This window comes from Monodon monoceros, unplaced genomic scaffold (assembly GCF_005190385.1).
Source record: "Monodon monoceros isolate NGI ecotype Baffin Bay Population unplaced genomic scaffold, NGI_Narwhal_1 Super_Scaffold_3, whole genome shotgun sequence".
Classification (NCBI taxonomy): Eukaryota; Metazoa; Chordata; class Mammalia; order Artiodactyla; family Monodontidae; genus Monodon; species Monodon monoceros.
In genome coordinates, this window is record NW_021703780.1 from 59,704,433 (window position 1) to 59,710,600 (window position 6,168).

Consider the following 6,168-nt stretch of genomic DNA (forward strand, 5'->3'; position numbering starts at 1 on the left):
TTCAAATTCTTTGGCCTAATTCTACTGACTTCTTCTGACACACTTTTTATGTATCTCACATGACATTTAATTTAAGCATTAATTAAATGCTTAATGAAGTAAAGACATCATTATTTACTTTCGTGGCTAAAAACAAATCATTATAAACACTACATGATGTTTTCACAAACTATACTACCTAACTGCAAAGCAAATATCATTATAAACTGTCTATCAGGATGAGGAGAAAAAAAGTGACTGAACTTGAAACTGTAAAGTATAATTTCTTCTAGGCTTTCCAGATGTCTCCATATACTCTAAAACTACAGAGGAGGGGAAAGTGAGACAGGTATTTGAAGAAGGAGAAAAAGGAAGTGAAGGAGAGGAACCAAAGGGAGAACAAGAACCTCCCCTCCCTATTTATTGTGCACCTACTATGCTCCAGATGCTTTATATCTGTCATTTTTAATTCCCAATATAACCCTCCAGGTAGTCCCTACTGTCCCCATGTTAGAGATGAGGAAATTGAAACCTGAAGAAGTTATGTAAACTCACCCAAATCATATAGTAATGATAATAATAATAATAGAAAACTCATAATCGCCAGTATGATTACTGACTACCCAATATCTGCCCTGCCCTTCAATAACAAACCCTGATTTTGTTTGGCAGCATGATATGCCCAGTTAAATATATACAACTCCCTATGTGACCACATTCTGGCCAAGGAGATGCAGGCAAAAGTCCATGGGGAAGATTACTTTTTTTCTATAATAAGGCTTTTATTCAAGGAGGGACTCTCCCCTGGTGAGTACATCCAGCCCAACCCAGCTTTTCCTGGCCCCCAAGAGGCAGGATTATTTCAGCCTTTGGACCTTAAGCCTTAGGGCTCCTTCCGCCTACTTCCTTCCCACCAACAGTTACACAGCAAATGCTTCTAACACCTTGGGGCTCAGCCCAAAGCCAAGTCACTTCCTGGGGAGACTTTCCAGAGCCTTCCCTTCCCCCAAGGAAAAATGATCACTCCTCCCTCTTTTGTGCCCTGGCCTTGTGTGCTGTATATAATTCTAGGAGAGCATCTGGAACCTGTAGGGTTGCCCTTAAGTGTTCTGCCCTCAGAGCTTTGTTTGACGCCTAATTCAGAACAGGTGTTCAATAGATGCTTGAGTAAGGAGAGCATGAACAAAGGGTGCCTCTCACAATGGCTGCAGGAGCCCTCAGCCTGTCGCTGCCTGTCCCCAGATGCTCTTTAGCAGTCCCACATCCCTCAGGGACCTCCACTCTAACTCAGGCAACAGAGTCTGATGAATGAAAAAGGCAACACAGAAAGGGACTTTTCTAACGGATCTTGAAAGTTGTAAAACTGGGCTCTTTAGGACAAAATAAGAAGCTTTGTGAACTCACTACACTTTTTTGTTTCTTTTTTTTAAAATTAATTTTATTGAAGTATAGTTGATTTACTATACTATATTTACTATACTATACTATAGTGTTAATTTTGCTGTACAGCAAAGTGATTCAGTTATACGTATATATTCTTTTTCATATTCTTTTCTATTATGGTTTATCACAGGATATTGAATATAGTTCCCTGTGCTATACAATAGGACCTTGTTGTTTATCTATCCTGTACACCATAGTTTGCATCTGCTAATCCCAAACTTCCAATCCTTCCCTCCCTCACTGCCGCCCCCTTGGCAACCACAAGTCTGTTCTCTATGTCTGTGAGTCTGTTTCCATTTCGTAGATAAGTTCATTTGTGTCATATTTTAGATTCCACATGTAAGTGATATCATATGGTATTTTTCTCTTTCTCACTTACTTCACTTAGTATAATAATCTCTAGGTCCACTCATGTTGCTGCAAATGGCATTATTTCATTCTTTTTTATGGCTGAGTAATATTCCATTATATATATGTACCACATCTTCTTTATCCATTCATCTGTCAATGGGCATTTAGGTTGTTTCCATGTCTTGGCTATTGTAAATAGTGCTGCTGTGAACATAGGGGTGCATGTATCTTTTTGAAGTATAGTTTTGTCTGGGTATGCGCCCAGGAGTGGGATTGCTGGATCATTTGGTAATTCTATTTTTAGTTTTTTGAGGACCCTCCATACTGTTTTCCACAGTGGCTGCACCAATTTACATTCCCACCAACAGTGCAAGAGGGTTCCATGTTCTCCACACCCTCTCCAGCATTTATTATTTGTAGACTTCTTAATAATGGCCATTCTGATTGGTTGTGAGCCCACTATAACTTTTTAATTCATGCAAATTAATTAGCAAGCTTAAATCAATTACATATTCTAGAGATGGCACTAGCATCTCTACGTACCTACCAATGTCATAGGTATCTTTAAACACACTCTCACTATTCCCTAAGGAGACTGCAGGTGGAAATGAGAACCGTGAACATAAAACGGATTTTCTTCCTTCCACCCAGACTTCCTTCCTTTCTACCATCTTTTTTAAAAGGCAGTTGGGGTGTGGGGTAATTATTTAATAGAAGCAGCATGTGGCCCTTAGTCCCAGGTGGTCCTCTGGACAGAAAGACAGTGCAAGTTGTAAGTTGCCATGCTACATCTCCATAGGGTCACGGGAAGTCAGACGTGGAAATGGGTACAGGCTCTACCAAGTGAAGGGTGGATGCAGGTCAGTATTTGGAAGACAGTACATTTATCCAGTTCTTGTCAATCAGATCCCTCAGAACCATGAGCAAGGGCTGCCCTTGTCTTGTGATTAGAGAACTCAACATGGGAAGGACAGGAGGCAACTGACTACCTAGGGCCTGAACCCTCTGTGAGAACAATATTCTGGCTTCAGAGATCAAAACTCCAAAGGAGGACAGCGATCAGTCCCAAGATCTCTTAATACGTTACATGGATTAAGGAAGGGGTGGTTTAATATATACTTGGGAAAAAATTTTTAAGTTAATAAAGCAAGAAATTTCAGATTTATTAAAATTCAGCTCAGTTGTACCAAAAAAAAATCACATAACTTTTTCATTGCTCTATAATTGTATAATTGATACAATACTACAAGAAAGGAGAAGGGACAGGGCAGGAGAAACTCTGAATTCATACTGCCTCGATTGTTTCTGGCATAAACTGTCTCTGGCTAATAAGTAGTCAGTTAAAGTTCAGCTCCTTATCAGGACTATTCCTTACCTCCCTCTATGCCTTCTCAAGGTGGAAAAGAGTATGGGGAAGCCAAGAGTCCTCGTGGCAATGAGGGAAGGAGTGGCTGGTCTTTGTGGTGTCCTTCTCTGCCGGACTCTGCCATAGGTACCTTGTCTGGTCTCACCGGCCCCTTGGCATGAATGACACATGTTACTGCTGACCATTTGACCCACCAAAGCCACCAGTCGTCAGGGCCCCTACTCAGCAGCCTCCTATTCTGATCCAAGTGTCCTCTCAGCTCCTCAAAATTGCTAAAGGTCAGAGTAGAGAGTGAGCAGGAAAGGAAGCCCAGCAATGAACAGGACATGAAGATAGATTGAACGTAGGCAGGAAGGAAGGACAAACAGGATCTCTCCAAGAGAAATTAAGGTAGATGATGAATCATTTTGCTAAGATGGGAACAGTTTTAGGGATGGGGAAAGGGAAGAGTCAAATATTTAGTCTGAGGCATGTTCAGTTTGAGAAACTTATGAAGCCTCCAAGCAGCTGTGAAAGGAAGTAATTGGCCACATGGGTCAGGAGATTTCGAGAGAGAGAGAGGATGAGAAATAAATTTAAGTGTATTTGACATACAGATGAGATTTACAGCCAAAGGAACACAGGAGGACAGCCAGGGAGAAAGAGAGTATAAGAAATGGACAAGAATAACTAGAAAAAAATTTATTCACAGTAGCAACAAAAATCTTTAGATACCTAGAAATAAAGCAGTAATTAATATGTGTAAATTCTTGTGGGGAAAAAATTCAATTCCCATTCTTGATAAATACCCTTAGCATAGTGGTAAGGGAAAGGGATGCCCTTAACATTATAAGGAGCTAGCTACCAAAATATCCACAATCACAGCTTACTGCTGGTGAAATCTTAGAAACATTTTCATCCAAATCAGACACCCCAAGAAGGATGCTGTCATTACTACTCTTCAACACGGCACCCGAAATCCTAACCGGTACAAAATACAAAATAAAACAAAACAAAAAACCGTGAGACTCCACAAGCTGTTAGAACTTAAAGAAAGTCCAGTGAGATTTCTGGACCCAAGATCAATGCGCCAAAATCAAAATCATTTCTGTAGGTCAAGAGGATCCAATTTGAAAATGTAAAAGTAAAAGAAGCCATTCACACTGACTACAAAACCATAGAACACCTACAGGTAGAAGTATATCTGATAAAGGACTCGCGAGACTTTCATGAAGAAATTTGCAAATCCTTTTGAAGGCTGCAAAAGAAATAGCCAATATCCTAAGTATGCTATCTCTTAATAAATCTATAAATTTAATGCAATTCCAATAAATATATCAGATTTTCATGTAATTAACAAGATGATTTCATGGTTCTTATGGAAGTATAAAGGACCAAGACGAGTCAAGACAATTTTGAATAAGAATAGGGTTTTGCCCTACCAAGTATCAACGCTCATCATAAACTATACTAATTAAGACAGTAGAGTATTGGCTTGAGAATAGACCAATAAATCAATGGAACAGAACAGAGAGCCCAGAAACAGACCCACATATGTATAGAAGCATGGTTTATAACAGAGGGGGCATTTTTTTTGTAAATGGAAAATGGTTTAACTACTCAAAAGGGAGACAAAATGAAGTAGACAAAAGACCCCAACAAGAAAAATGATAGCAAACATGTCATGAGATGGAAGCCAAACACTATTCAAGGGCTTTATGTATTTAACTCACTTAATTCTCACGACCTCACAATAGCCCCGCTTTGCAAATGAGTAAGCTGAGATACAGAGAAGTCAGATAACCCACCCAAGGACACAGAGCTAGAACATGGGAGCCCCAGGATTCCAACCAAGGTAGGCTAGTCTGTATTCCTAATCCTGACAGTATGCAGCTTCTAACTCAGCACACGTGAAGAGGAGGGAAGCAAAGATTATGATTTTATAGAATAAAAGATACCACTGTGGTTACAAGTTAAAAGACCTGTGCCAGTATAGAAGAAAATGTATGAATACATAAAAGTATAAAGTTTTAATAATCAGAATGTTTAAGAAAAAACAAGCTACAAATATTTTTAAATGGGCAAATAATAGAAAGAGATGAATCTTTAAAAGCTAGTAATCATATACAAATACGTTTAATTCTGTAGGACTCAAGGAAAGAGACAATAGCAGCAAGGGAATGTCAATTCACGCCCCTTCTGACTGGCCTGAAAAGGGGGTGAGGGGATAACGTTGTTGAAGGAGGGGGAAAGGCAGCCAATGAGAGCGCAGGGAGGGGCACAGGGGCTGGTGCATTCAGTGCTCAAGGCACTGTCCCAAGCTGCCACAGGGCACGCTTGCTGCAGGTGAGGAATGCACTTGGGTGCCTTGTTGAGGAGCTGTTTCTGGAATAAAAAACTGAGGCTTCAAAAGTTCCACTGCAGGCCCAGGCTTCTTTCACGTAGCCCTACCACATCCTACCAAAGGCTGCACAGCCCCAAATCCTCTGCTGTGAAAACCACTATCACTGAGGAGCAAATTCATTCCACATTCACCACCTCCCTTAGAGATCTTGAGTACCTTCTTAAACCTTGCTAATTCTCTCTCAGGTCAGGGGCTAATGCGTTCCCCTGAGAGTAGATTTACACAGTAAAAGACAATGGCTTCCGTGTTGATTGGTCCACAGGATGTCTCTAAGGGTGGCTTTATCCATTTGTACTCATTTATTCATTTGTCTCCTTGGCAACCAAATTGTTTACTACTAATTGAATGTTGCACAGTAGATTCTTGTTGGGAAACCAGTTCCCCCCGGTAACAGAAGGCTTCATACAGATATTTATTTTGAATCAGAGTGCTTTGCTTTTCCACAGAGAGCGTCATCTTGCCAAGCTCCAGCACTGATTTGGGGAGCTGCTGAAGCTATGAAAACATAATAGCATAAGAGGATACTGTTGTCTTGAAGTTGGCAACTCATTTGGCAAGACAAAACAAAGCCCTCATTGCTTTGCTTTGTTTCCAGGTGATAAAGACAAATTAAAGTGGTCCAAGGACCACACTGCGCACAGATAAC